The sequence below is a fragment of the Solanum pennellii genome, chromosome 10 (assembly GCF_001406875.1).
Source record: "Solanum pennellii chromosome 10, SPENNV200".
NCBI classification, from domain to species: Eukaryota; Viridiplantae; Streptophyta; class Magnoliopsida; order Solanales; family Solanaceae; genus Solanum; species Solanum pennellii.
The window spans coordinates 28,315,551-28,328,848 of NC_028646.1; positions in this window are offsets into that span (position 1 = coordinate 28,315,551).

Sequence of the window (13,298 nt, forward strand, 5' to 3'; positions counted from 1 at the left end):
TATTTCTGAGCGTGACTGTTGAAATAGATCCTCGTACACAAATTTCATAATCGTTGTGTGAAAAATGAGGATTTCATTTGAAGTGAGGGCACTAGTTTCATTATGGGAAAATTGGTACCTTGGTGATAAGGAAAACAAGTGGAGGTGTTTGTTGACTGGTAAATTTGTGTCATGATATGATCCGCATGAGTTAGCTTGTCGAGTCTAAGACTTAGGCTTGCACCAAAACAAGGAAAAGTCGGGATAGATAGACATGTGATTACTCAAGCTTAAATTGCCTACTTATATGCCAGTGTTGTTTAGGCTTGTAGTGCACCTCTTGAGGACAAACAACGAATTTAAGTTCAGGGTGTTAATGTACCGTTCGTTCACGGTATTTCTAATACATTTCACTTAAGGGTTTTGTGTGTGTTTAGAGCCTTTTTGTATTGGTTTTAATAAGTTTGGTATAATGTTTATCAATAATGATGTCCAGGCGTAAAAAGAAGGAGTAAACTAAGTAAGCGAAGAAAAAGGTACCTACAGAGGAAATCGATGGATCGTCGATCCGTTGATGCCCCCCCGTGGATGAGGATCATAGAGGAGCAGCCCAGGCATTGGAGGAAATCAGGAAATTCTGACCAAGTGTGGAATCACGACGAGCATTGACGGTCCGTTGATTGATTGACCGACCGTGCTGGTAGATCATAGAATGATACTAGAAGGGTTCTTGTACCTGATATTTGAGGATTCTAAGTATGGAGTCAAATAGGAGCATTGATAGACCGTAGACTGGTTGACGGACCATGTTGTTGGTCTGTTGATTGATTCGGAGAAGATGCACCTTGAAGGCTGAACTATTTTTCTAAGTGTTTGTTGATGGAACATAATCACAGACCACCAATGTCACGACCCGAAAGCACCCCCTAGAAGCTAGGGCGAACCCTGGATCGTTGCAAGGTGTACTTGACCCTTTGGGATCTTGTACAAGCCCTTTACTATTGTTCATTACATAAGACATGAACAGTAGTGTGGAATTTAAAACTTTTCACGAATAAATTAATAAAAGGAAATCTTTCATAATACCTAGAAAATCTCATCGTCGCAAGCTAATTTAAGAAGCGACATAATATCTTAGGGACACAACCCTTTACTTTATACATAATAAGTCTTTAAATAAAGAAACTAACAAAAGGACTATGCCCTCGAATATATGAGGACATACTTTGTCTTGAGAGAAACTTTACTAAGCTTTTCCTTCTAGACATCAACCTTGCTTCCAACCTATACGTATAGAGTATAGAAAAGTATGCGGTTAGTACAAAATAATGTACTAAGTACGGCATATGCAAAGACATGGAAAAAGGGAAATTTTAGTATAAAACACATTTTCATGCCAATTAAGTAAAACATTCATGAATATAGAAGCAACACATCATAAGGAATATCATTTAACACTTATAAAATGATTTCCAAAATTTTAAACCAAAGGAAGCAATTTCAGTAAAGTAACCAAAATTACAGTGAACTCATTTTGCCGTTTATAGTGAACTAAAGTGACTCCAAAAAAGTGAACTTCCAAAGTATTGCCAATAAGGATTGAACTCATTTCCGTAAGAGTTTCCCTAACTAAGGTTATCATAAGACTCACTATGGACATCAAGGAAGTATGCATATCCCTCATTCAATACACACCGAAGCGATCCTCAAGACTACCTCCTTTTTGGTGTACCCACCTCGGAAGAACAATCCCCCCACTCAATGGAAATACAATAGAAAAACACCCAACAACACACCATGACTTCCCTTTCGGAATGACTACTTAGTGCAATGTGTGGATGGCGTCCCATACAACCACCTACCCTAAGTAGTACACGCTTTTAGAAGGCTAGGCACCAAGACTCCCCTGTTCGAAGGTCCTACCTAGTGCACTGGATAGATAGCGTCCCATACCACCACAAACCCTAAGTAGTACATTCTTTTAGGAAACTTAGTTCATTCAATTCATACGAGACTCACTAAGACTCCCCTTTTGGAATGCCTACTTAGTGCAATGGATAAATAGCGTCCTAATCCACTACCTACCCTAAGTAGCACACTCTTTTTGATGACTTAGCACATTCATTACATTTGTGGGAAGTTACCTTAAGCGACATAGACCATGAGATCTAGACTGGAATCCCGACATTAACCCCTATTAGATGAGGGATCCTCACTTGCCTAGAATAAGCTTATTTTTTTAGCTTTTACATGGCTTTCCCAATATATACATCTATATAGGCGCATAGTTAAGGGATAAGGAGATTTCTACTAAGTAAATGATTCTCTACTAACGAGGAGTACTCATCTCAAGAGGTACATTGGAATACAACATCTCAACTCAGAAAGTGTAACCACCTCTTCTTCATATCCTCTCAATGCTAGACATAACTTCCCACAGATTCTCAACATTATAAACTATAGTTTAAGGATAACTAGTGAACACCACATCAACTCACGAAGGGCATTCATCCTCCGACCTAGCTCAGAATGTTCTTAGGATGTAGTGAGGTTGCAACTAAACACTTCGTCACAACTAACAAAGAGTGTTCACCCCAAAACTCCCCTTTTTACTTAACATAGCTTCATTCATTCATTCAAGTGTGTGTACATGTGATCACACCTTGCACATAAGCATCATTTCATTTGCATTTAACGTTTATACTTGCTTAGACCTTCATTCATCACATCATACACTTTAACATGCTTCAGATCATCATATAAGTCATTTAGGCATAATCCTTAACATACTTTTCATAACAAGCTTCATAAAACACATTAACAAGAGTATCTTCATTTTCATCTTTCTTCACATAGTATGACTCTTGGCCACATTCACAATACACAAGTAACTACACATTCATACAATTCAAGTAAACACTGCCATACAGAAGGTGGACCATACCACTCAAGAGCATTTCACAATTAAGCTAACCAACATACCCTTTACTCCAAGATTCCATCACCTATAACATTTTAATCAATATTCCATCATAATATAGCCCTTTGGGCAGTATCTAAACAACAATATCAACCTTAAGAAACAAAAATTCAAAGACTACCAATTCATACTCATTTAACCCATTTCTTAAGCCAAAATTTGATGAAAAGCTTTATCATGATTTTTATTAAAGTTTTAGCGTTAAAATCACCAAATAACCTTAGAAACATTATATTTGAATCATTAGAAACATTTTCATGCAAGACCCATATTTAGAGTTGAAGATAGAAGAAACTAGGGTTAAAAACTCTTTTTGAAATCTTTTAGAAAGGGCTCCTTGAATGGAAGTGAGTTTAAGGATGGATACGACACCTTAGATAAGAGAAAACCCAATTATTTTGATGAAGAAATTGGCCACAAACAGCCCTCCTAGGTCTTGTTGACCTCTAGCTTCAAAAGAGACTTGAGAGAGAGTTCTAAGGGAGAGGGGTTTTGGGTTTTAGGAAATGATGTCTAAAATTAGGTCTTAGGGTTTGAAACTCTTTAATCTAATAAACCCTAAAATATACGTTCTAGGGTCATAAAAGACTTGGGGTGAATTTACCAAACACCCAAAGACTTGGCAGAAACATAAAAGCTTTTGGACAGTCTTCATTGACGGACCAACCACTGGATCGTTTGTCAACCGACGACCGATTGGTGGGGTCTCGTTCGTTGACACTTAGCACCATTCACAAGTTGGACATCCTCCCTTGCAGGTCCAATCGACGCCCATGGTGGATGGACCATTGGTTGACCAACGGACCGTCCCTTGGGTCATCGTTTGGTCACTGTTTTGGCAACTTCTTGCCAAGAGGTGGGGTCCTCAACTAGGGCCCCTCGCGGGTCCTCGGTGGGGTCATACCTAAATGTTAAGCCCCTAAACATACTTTCATAGGTCTTAGGAACATCTCACACCTAATTCAAGCTAATAAAACACGTAAAACTCACTCAAACACCTCAAGACGCAAGAACACCTTGTAAGGCCTATCTTTAAAACTTCATGAACGTTCTTGGACGTTTGACCTCTAAACTTCGCAAAGCTTGACACTCTGCCTTAGAACACTAATGTAACTCATTTTAACTTAAAATTGACTCAAGAAACCATCACGAAGCTCTAGTGCACCTTAGTTCGTTTTAGGGCGTTACATTCTCCCCCACTTGGAACAACATTCGTCCTCGAATGACACTCAAACTTTAAAACCATCAAGGACTCACTTAGCATCACATAAATAATCAAGGCTCAAACATTCATAATCAAAGCACAAACTAACAAGGAGTACAATTCAACACTTTCACACACTTTGCAACATAAGCACTTTAGCAAAACTTTCGCATTTCAAGATCTTCTCTTATCTTTCACTTATGTAGGAACTACCTCCTCCAACATTAAACATACTCATATAAAAAAATTTTAAAACATAAGAGCCAAAATTCATGACAAAGAAATTTTCTTCAAAAATGAGAATTTTCACATTGAGCATCACTGTACACAAACAACTTTGCAAAACTTCACAAATTCAACTCTCACTTTCATTTCTTCACTTATGGAGGAACCACTTTCTCCAACATTAAACATTCTCATAAACACCATTTATAAACACGTTGAAACCACAATTCATGAAAATTGAAATTTTCTAAAAAGTTGGACTTACTTACAGTAAACTCAAAACTTCACTGTGTCTTATGTCTAAAATTTCAATAATGCACCTTTCAAGAAACTTCAACGAGATGGCAAGACAATACGAGAGACAAGGCCATACTAACTTACTCCAAAGAGACTTGGCAAGTTACAGTAAGTGCAATGTGAGAGTAGCATCCCATACTATCACTCCCACTTAGTGACCCTTGAGGATTCTCTTGGATTAAGTACCTTACATGCAATTCTATTTAACATTCATTATGCAAAACTTAGCTTTAACTTGCTTCTTTAACATTATACCTTGAGTAATCTAGCTTCATATACAACACATGAAAACTCATACTATTATGCAAGACTGTTAATCATTAGCAAACTACTAAGGATTTTGGCCTCAAGCTTGAATAAGAACAAATAGGAAAGATGAGGATATTTACCACCTTTCTACTAGACTCATTCTCCCCCACTTAGGGTAAGGCCATCTTTAAGGCCTCATACTTCAAAGTCCCACTATGCTTTACATAAGATAGGAAGTCATACTTCTCATAACGCATGATCATCAAGAATAAACATTAACCTTACAAGTTAAGCATACCACTTTCAAGCTTAGACAAACTCTTTACAACACCACCTCATTCAACTCTTAGGCACCAATTAACTTAATCTCATGGAACAACACTCACTTACTTGGTAATCATATCACATTTCCACCTTAGTGTAAGACTACACCACAACCTCAACCAAATCACAAGACCAACTATTAAAACATTAACCACACAATAGGGTTTCCCTCAACCCCTACCGAACCTCCACATGCTCTCAACATTCCTCAGTTTACACTTTAAAGCATTTCTACCATAATTGAACATAATCACAAGATTACTCATTTTCTCTCTAAGGAACTTTATTCAATCATTATAATTCTCACCATGTTTGGAACTACATCACCACCAAGTTTCTCATCGCAACACTTCCAATCTCATAAGTCACACATAGCCATAAATAGATTTACATCAAAATTCTCAAGAATAACCTTCTCATTTACTCTTCTAGCCACAAAACCATCATAACATCAAAACTCACATTTTCTCTCCCTCAAACTTCGAAACATATCCCTTTTCAAGCAATCACACCTAGAAAACCACCGGACAAAAGAGAAGAAGAGAGAGACCTTATGGTGTTAAGTTCTATGGCACGATACAAGAGTAATGATGAAAGTCAAACTATCTCGTCCTATAGCCTCTTGTCAATGGATGTGTCGCCACTCTCACCAGTGACCAAGATACTACTGGAAGTGTCTTGTGAGACATTTTAGACCCTAAACTATTTCCCATGACCTTATGCTCTGATACCAAATCTGTCACGACTCGAAAGCACCCCCTAGAAGCTAGGGCAAACCCTTGGATCGTGGCAAGTCATACTTTACCCTTTGGGGTCTTGTACAATCCCTCTAACTATCGTTCATTACATCAGGCATGAAAAGTAGTGCAAAATTTAAAACTTTTCATGAATAAATTAATAAAAGGAAATCTTCCATAAATACTAAGAAATCTCCTCGTCACAATCCAACTTAAGACACGACATAACATCTTAGGGACACGGCCCTTTACATTAAAAGAAATACATAATAAGTTTTTAAATAAATAAAATAAGAAAAGGACTATGCCCTCGAATATATGAGAACATACTTTGTCTTGAAAGAAACTTTCCGAAGCTTTTCCTTCTAGCCTTCAACCTTGCTTCCAACCTATACCAATAGAGTATAGAAAAGTATGAATTTAGTACAAAACAATGTACTGAGTATGGCATACGCAAAAACATGGAAAAAAGGGGACATTTTAGTGTAAAACACATTTTCATGCCAATTAAGTAAAACATTCATGAATATAGAAGCAAAACATCATAAGGAACATCATTTAACATTTATTTAAGGATTTCCAAAATTATAAACCAAAGAAAGCAATTAACAGTAAAGTAACCATAATTACAGTGAACTCATTTGGACCTTTAGAGTGAACTAAAGTGACTCCAAAGTAGTGAACTTCCAAAGTATTGCCAATGAGGAGTAAACTCATTTCTGTCGGAGTTTTCCTTACTAAAGTTATCATAAGACTCACTAAGATAAGACATGAAGGAAGTACGCATATACCTCCTTCAATACACACCAAAGAGATCCTCAATACCACCTCCTTTTTGGCGTACTCACCTCAGGAGGATAAACCCCCCAATCAATAGCAATACAATAGAAGAACACCCAACAACACACCAAGACTTCCCTTTCGGAATGCCTACTTAGTTCAATGAGTATATGGTGTCCCATACCACCACCTACCCTAAGTAGTACACTCTTTCAGAAGCTTGGCACCGAGACTCCCCTTTCGGAAGGTCCTACATAGTTCAATGGACATATAGCGTCCCATACCACCACCAACCCTAAGTAGTACGTTCTTTTAGGAAACTTAGTTCATTCAATTCATGCAAGACTCACTAAGACTACCCTTTCGAAATGCTTACTTAGTGCAATAGATAAATAGCGTCTCATTCCTCTCCCTACCATAAGTAGCACACTCTTTTAAAAGACTTAGCACATGCATTACTTTGGTGGGAGGTTAGCTTAAGCTACATAGATAATGAGAGCTAGACATGGAATCCCAATAATAACCCCTATCGGATAAGGGATCCTCACTTGCTTAAAATAAGGTCATTCTTTTTATCTTTTGCATGGCTTTCCCAATAGCTAAACCTATGTGGGTGTATAGTTAAGGGATAAGGAGATTGCTACTAAGTAACTCATTCTCTAATAAAGAGGAGTACTCATCTCAAGAGGTACATTGGAATACAAAATTTCAACTCACGAAGTGTAACCACCTCTTCTTAATATCTTCTCGGTGATAGACATAACTTTCCACGGATTCTCAACATTATAAACTATACTTTAAGGATAACTAGTGAACACCACATCAACTCACGAAGGGCATTCATCCTCCGACCTATCTTAGAAAGCTCTTAGAATGTAGTGGGGTTGCTACTAAACACTTCATCTCAACTCACGAAGAGTGTTCACACCAAAACTCCCCGTTTTACTTAACTTAGGTTCATTCATTCATTCATTCATTCAAGTGTGAGTGTGTGTACATGTTAGCACACCTTACACATAAGCATCATTTCATTTACATCTAACTGCTTTACTTTCTTAGACCTTTATTCATCACGTCACACCCTTTAACATGCTTCACATCATCATATAAGTCATTTAGGCATAATCCTTAGTATACATTTCATAACAAGCTTCATAAAACACATTAACAAGAGTATATTCATTTTCATCTTTCTTCACATAATATTCCTTCATGGACACATTCACAATACACATGTAACTACACATTCATACAGGTCAAGTAAACACCGCCACCAAGAATGTGGACCATTCCACGCAAGAGCATTTCACAATTTAAGCTACAAAAATAACCAACTTACCCTTTAATCCAAGCTTTCATCACCTATTACATTTAACTCAATATTTCATCATAATATATCCCTTTGGGCAGTATCTAAACAAGAGTATCAACCATAAGAAACCAAAGTTCAAAGACTACCAATTCATGCTTATTTAACTCATTTCTTAAGCCAAAATTTGATGAAATGTTTTATTATGATTTAATTGAAGTTTTAGTATTAAAATCACAAACTAACCTTAGGAACATTATATTTGAAACATTAGAAACGTTTTCATGCAAGACCCATATTTAGAGTTAAAGATAGAAGAAACTAGGGTTAAAAACTCTTTTTGAGATCTTTTAGAAAGGGGATCCTTGAATAGAAGAGAGTTAAAGGATGGATACCATACCTTATATAAGAGAAACCCAAATTATTTTGATGAAGAACTTGTCCATCAACAGCCCTCCTAGCTCTTCTTGACTTCTACCTTCCAAAGAGACTTGAGAGAGAGTTTTAAGGGAGAGGGGTTTTGGGTTTTAAGAAATGAGGTCTAAAATAAGATCTTAGGGTTTGAAACACTTTATTATACCTAATAGACCCTTAAATAAACGTTCTAGGGTCATAAAATACTTGGGGTATATTTACCAAAAATCCCAAGACTTGGCAGAAACATTACAGCTTTTGGACAGTCTCCATTGACGGACCACCAACGGACTGTTTGTCAACCAACGGACCGTTTGTCAACTAACGGCCCGTTGGTGAGGTCTTGTTGGTTGAGACTTAGAACCATTCACAATCTTGCCATCCTGCATTGCAGGTCCAATCGATGTACGTGGTCGACGGACTGTTGGTTGACCAACGGACCGTCCCTTGGGTCGTCGTTTGGTCATTGTTTTGGCAGCTTCTTTCCAAAAGGTGGGATCCTCTTCTAGGGCCCCTCGTGGGTCCTAGATGGGGTCTTACCTGAACTTTAAACCACTAAACATAGACATCTAGGTCTTAGAAACATCTCAAATCAAATTCAATCAAAACAAACACGTAAAACTCACTCAAACACCTCAAGACGCAAGAACACTTTTTAAGGCCTATTTTCCTAATGTCATGAACCTTCTTTGACGTTTGACCTCCAAACATCACACACTGTCTTAGAACACTAATGTAACTTATTTTAACTTAAAACTAACTCCAGAAACCATCACAAAGCTCTAGTTCACCTTATTTTTGTTTTAGGGCGTTACAGACGACCCATTTGGCGGTCCATCAGTTGGTCTTGTAAATCGAAGATGCATGCCTGAACAAACTTTTATTATTTATTCCTTTTAATTATGATTTTTTTTTCTATATATAGTTCATAAAACCTCATTTTTGGGGTTAGCTACAACTGCTATTGTTCTAGATTTTAATTTGGAGATTAGTTTTTGCAACTTTGACAAATAATTGATTTCCATATTTGATTTTTTAGGTTTTGGTTTGCAATTCAAGTGCACTTTCTGGGTTTACAATTCTTATCAGGTAAGTTCATGATTTCATAACCTATCAACATGAATTGTGTTCTTGTTAATATGGGTAACTAAATCCACGACTAGGGTTGTGAGAACCATGGGTGATTAACCAAGTATGACTTTAATTAAGCAATTCTGGAATAGTGTTTTTACATGAATTGACACTTCTACAAAAATGAACTTTAGTGACAATTATTTTACGGCAATATTCAAATAGCCGCTAATATATTCATGTGAGGCAATATAGTTGTGGCTAATGTATAATGGCAAGGAAAAAGTACACTTTTAGTAGCAATTCCAAACAATAGCCGCCAAAAAGCCTCTTTGTTTTTCTAAAATTAAAAGCTCCTATTTTTTCTAAATTATTTATTTCATACTATTCTCTAAATTCTGAAAAAAGAGAAGTCCTAGGCAATAAGGAAAACACTACTCAGAACAAAATCCTCAATACCCTGCTAATAAGGAAAATTTTCCTAAAAATATATTTTGCATCCTAAATCGCTTAGACTTACGACGTCCAACACCATATATTCGTTCATAGCAACAATCTTCCAGCGACATATACTAACTTGCAGCAGCGACCTCCAGCAGCAATAGATTTCTCACTGCAAATACGTGCAGGAAAAATAAAGTTTTGAAGTGAGTAGGTAACTCATCTCCGCTCCTCTGTTTCTATCATGTTCTAATACCCTTGTTGCTCTGTACATATTCGTTGTGAATTTAACCCTTTTATTTATTTTTTGTTATGTTTATTAATAAGTATTTTGTTACTGGATACTGGCTCGATTACAGGAATCTTAAAGATTCGAGGATCGAAAGATTGTCCAGGAGAGAACTTGAGGATTCAATCAATAGAGATGAATAGAAGAAGAGAAAAACATAGAGAAGAAGAGACAAAGTGAATATGCATATTTCATATCTTGTATGGAACTGTATTACACTTTATATAGAATTGAAATACAACTGAATTGGATTCAATTCTAACTAACTCTGTATTTCGAATTCTGTGTCTACCTAACTGTAACTACTTCCATCATTAACTAATACATCAAGATCTCTTTTTCATGTAACATACTTCCCCCATACAAAATATCCTTGACCTTAAGGATCAAAAGAAGGAAATCACGTCTTTAGAACAGTAGCAAATTCCCAAGTGGGAACAGCCGCAAGAAATCCAACCCATTTAACCAACACCTGAGCAACAACTTTATTTCCGTTCTTAACCATCCTTCTTTGCAAAACAGATTCAGGACCAGGACAATTTGGATTAGCCAAATACCCCGTAGGAGGACAAGAAATGGAGGAAGAAACCTCATAACACCTCTTTAACAATGACACATGCACATTAGGGTGTATCTTTACTGAACTAGGCAAAAGCAGGGTGTAAGCCACTGGACCAACTCTCTTGATGATCTTAAATGGCTCATAATACTTAACAGCTAGTTTGTGGGAAGAGTGTTAAGATATGGTAGCTTGTTTATAAGGCTGCACTTTAAAACAAGCCCAATCTCAAACAGAAAATTGTCTATCACTCCTATGAGTGTCTGCGTGTTGGTTCATCCGAAGTTGAGATCTGAACAAGTGATGTTTCAGTAGCTGAAACTTGAGCTCTCTATTCACCACGTAGCGTCAACTTCAACAGAGGTTGACTCAACTGGTAGATAAGGAAGATGGAGGGGTAGGGGTCGACCATACAAAGCCTTATAAGGGGTTGTTTGAATGGCTGAGTGAAAAAAAGTACAATTCCAATACTCAGCCATAGTTAAACAAGTTAGCCAATTCGAAGCATCATCATTACAGTAACAACACAAATAGGTTTCCAAGCATCTGTTTTAACACCTCAGTTTGTCCATCAGACTTAGGATGATAAGCCGTAGAGTTATTAAACAATACACCCTGCAGAGCTAAGAGCTTTTGCCATAAGGTGCTCAAAAAAATAGCATCTCTATCACTAAAAATAGAATCTGGAAAACCATGCAGTTGGACAATGGTATCCAAGAAAACCTGAGCAACTGATTGAGCTGTATAAGGGTGTTTTAAGGGAAGGAAATGACCATATTTGCTGAGTTTATCAACCACCACCAAAATCATCCAATTCATTTTAGATTTAGGAAGGACATCAATGAAACCCATATTGATCTCAGACCAAACGACCTCAAGAATTGGCAAGGGTTGTAAAAAACAAAGGTATGCATCCAAATCAGACTTATTCTTTTGACATACATCACATTTTTTATTGAGCGTAGCTTCAACTCCTGAATGACCACCAAGAGGTCCTGCATGCCACAACGTAATAATGTAAGTCCTCAAGCTCCGTACATTTCCAATCACTAGCTTCCCTTTCCTTCTCAACTGACCCTGTAATAAAATAAATTGGTTGTGGGAAGTAGAATCCGCCTGTAGCTCGGTGATTAATTAATGCAACTCCTGATCTGAATGCCAACTCGCCACTATAGCTTGATAAAAATCAGTATTAGTAAAGCTAGTAATTCAGCTCCAGTCACTCTAGGAAGTGCATCATCTACTTTTTTCTCAATGCCCCTTTTGTACTCGATTGAGTAATCAAATGGCAGGAGCTTAGTTAATGATGTATTGTGGTTTCACGGTATTTTTAATGCTTTTTCCTTAAGTTTAGTGTGTGTCCAAAAGCCTTTTTGTATTGATTTTTATGTAAGTTTCTCCTTATTTGCAGGAAATCTGTCCAAAGATGAACGCGGAAGTTTTTGAGAGCGAAATGCAGAAGAGACCACCTACGGAGCATATGACGGTCCGTCGAGTCTGTGACGGTCCGTAGGTCTCATCGTAGTGAGGAGAGAAGCTGCTGAAGAAAGATGGGGAAATCTGACCTAGTGTGAGATTACGGAAGTCCATGACGGACCGTCATAGCCTCGACGGTCCGTCTTGCTGGTTTGTTGTAATGATCAGAGAGTAGTCCAGTACCCATATTCCAAGAAGTTAAAGTATTATGGAACGGAGTCCCTCAACGGATCGTCGTGCTTAGAACGGTCCGTCATACTTGTTCGTTGAGGGTAATGAAGAAAGCAATAGAAGAATTTGTGAAGTATGGGATGACGGAGGCCATGACTGCCCGTCGTGACCACTACGGTCCATCACGAGGTCCGTCGACTCAGACGCATTTTGATAGATTTTCAGTAATTAGAATCCTTCTTTTATTAGGTTTTTGTTTTTATTATAAATAGTTTGAAAAACCTCGTTTTTGGGGTTAGACTTTTCGATAATTAGTTATCTTGTTCAAGTATTGAAGAATTATTTTCAATAATTGATACACTTTTTGTGGAATTGATTGTTGGTGTTTTTGGTGATTAATCATGTGAATTTCTGGATTTTATTCTTTCACATTAATGTAAGTGCATGAATTCTTATATTAAATATATGAATAGTGTGATTATGACCATGGGTAACTAATCTCCAGAACTAGGGTTGTGGGAACCATGGGTGAATAATGAGTTAAAATCTAATTAAAATAGCAATTCTAGAATAGTGTCTTGCATGTATTGATAATTCTTTAGTTTAGAAGTCTTTTTAACGGATGGCCAACGTTAGAACTTGCCTTAATGCTACTTGCCGGACCAAGGAGGTAGATAATAGGAAAAGAATTATCAACATAGATTTTGTGTACACTATCTAATATGCTAGTGTCGGTTGGTATGAGGTAATAACTTAGTCAAATGTCGAATAGAATGCTTAATATGAGGTAAAG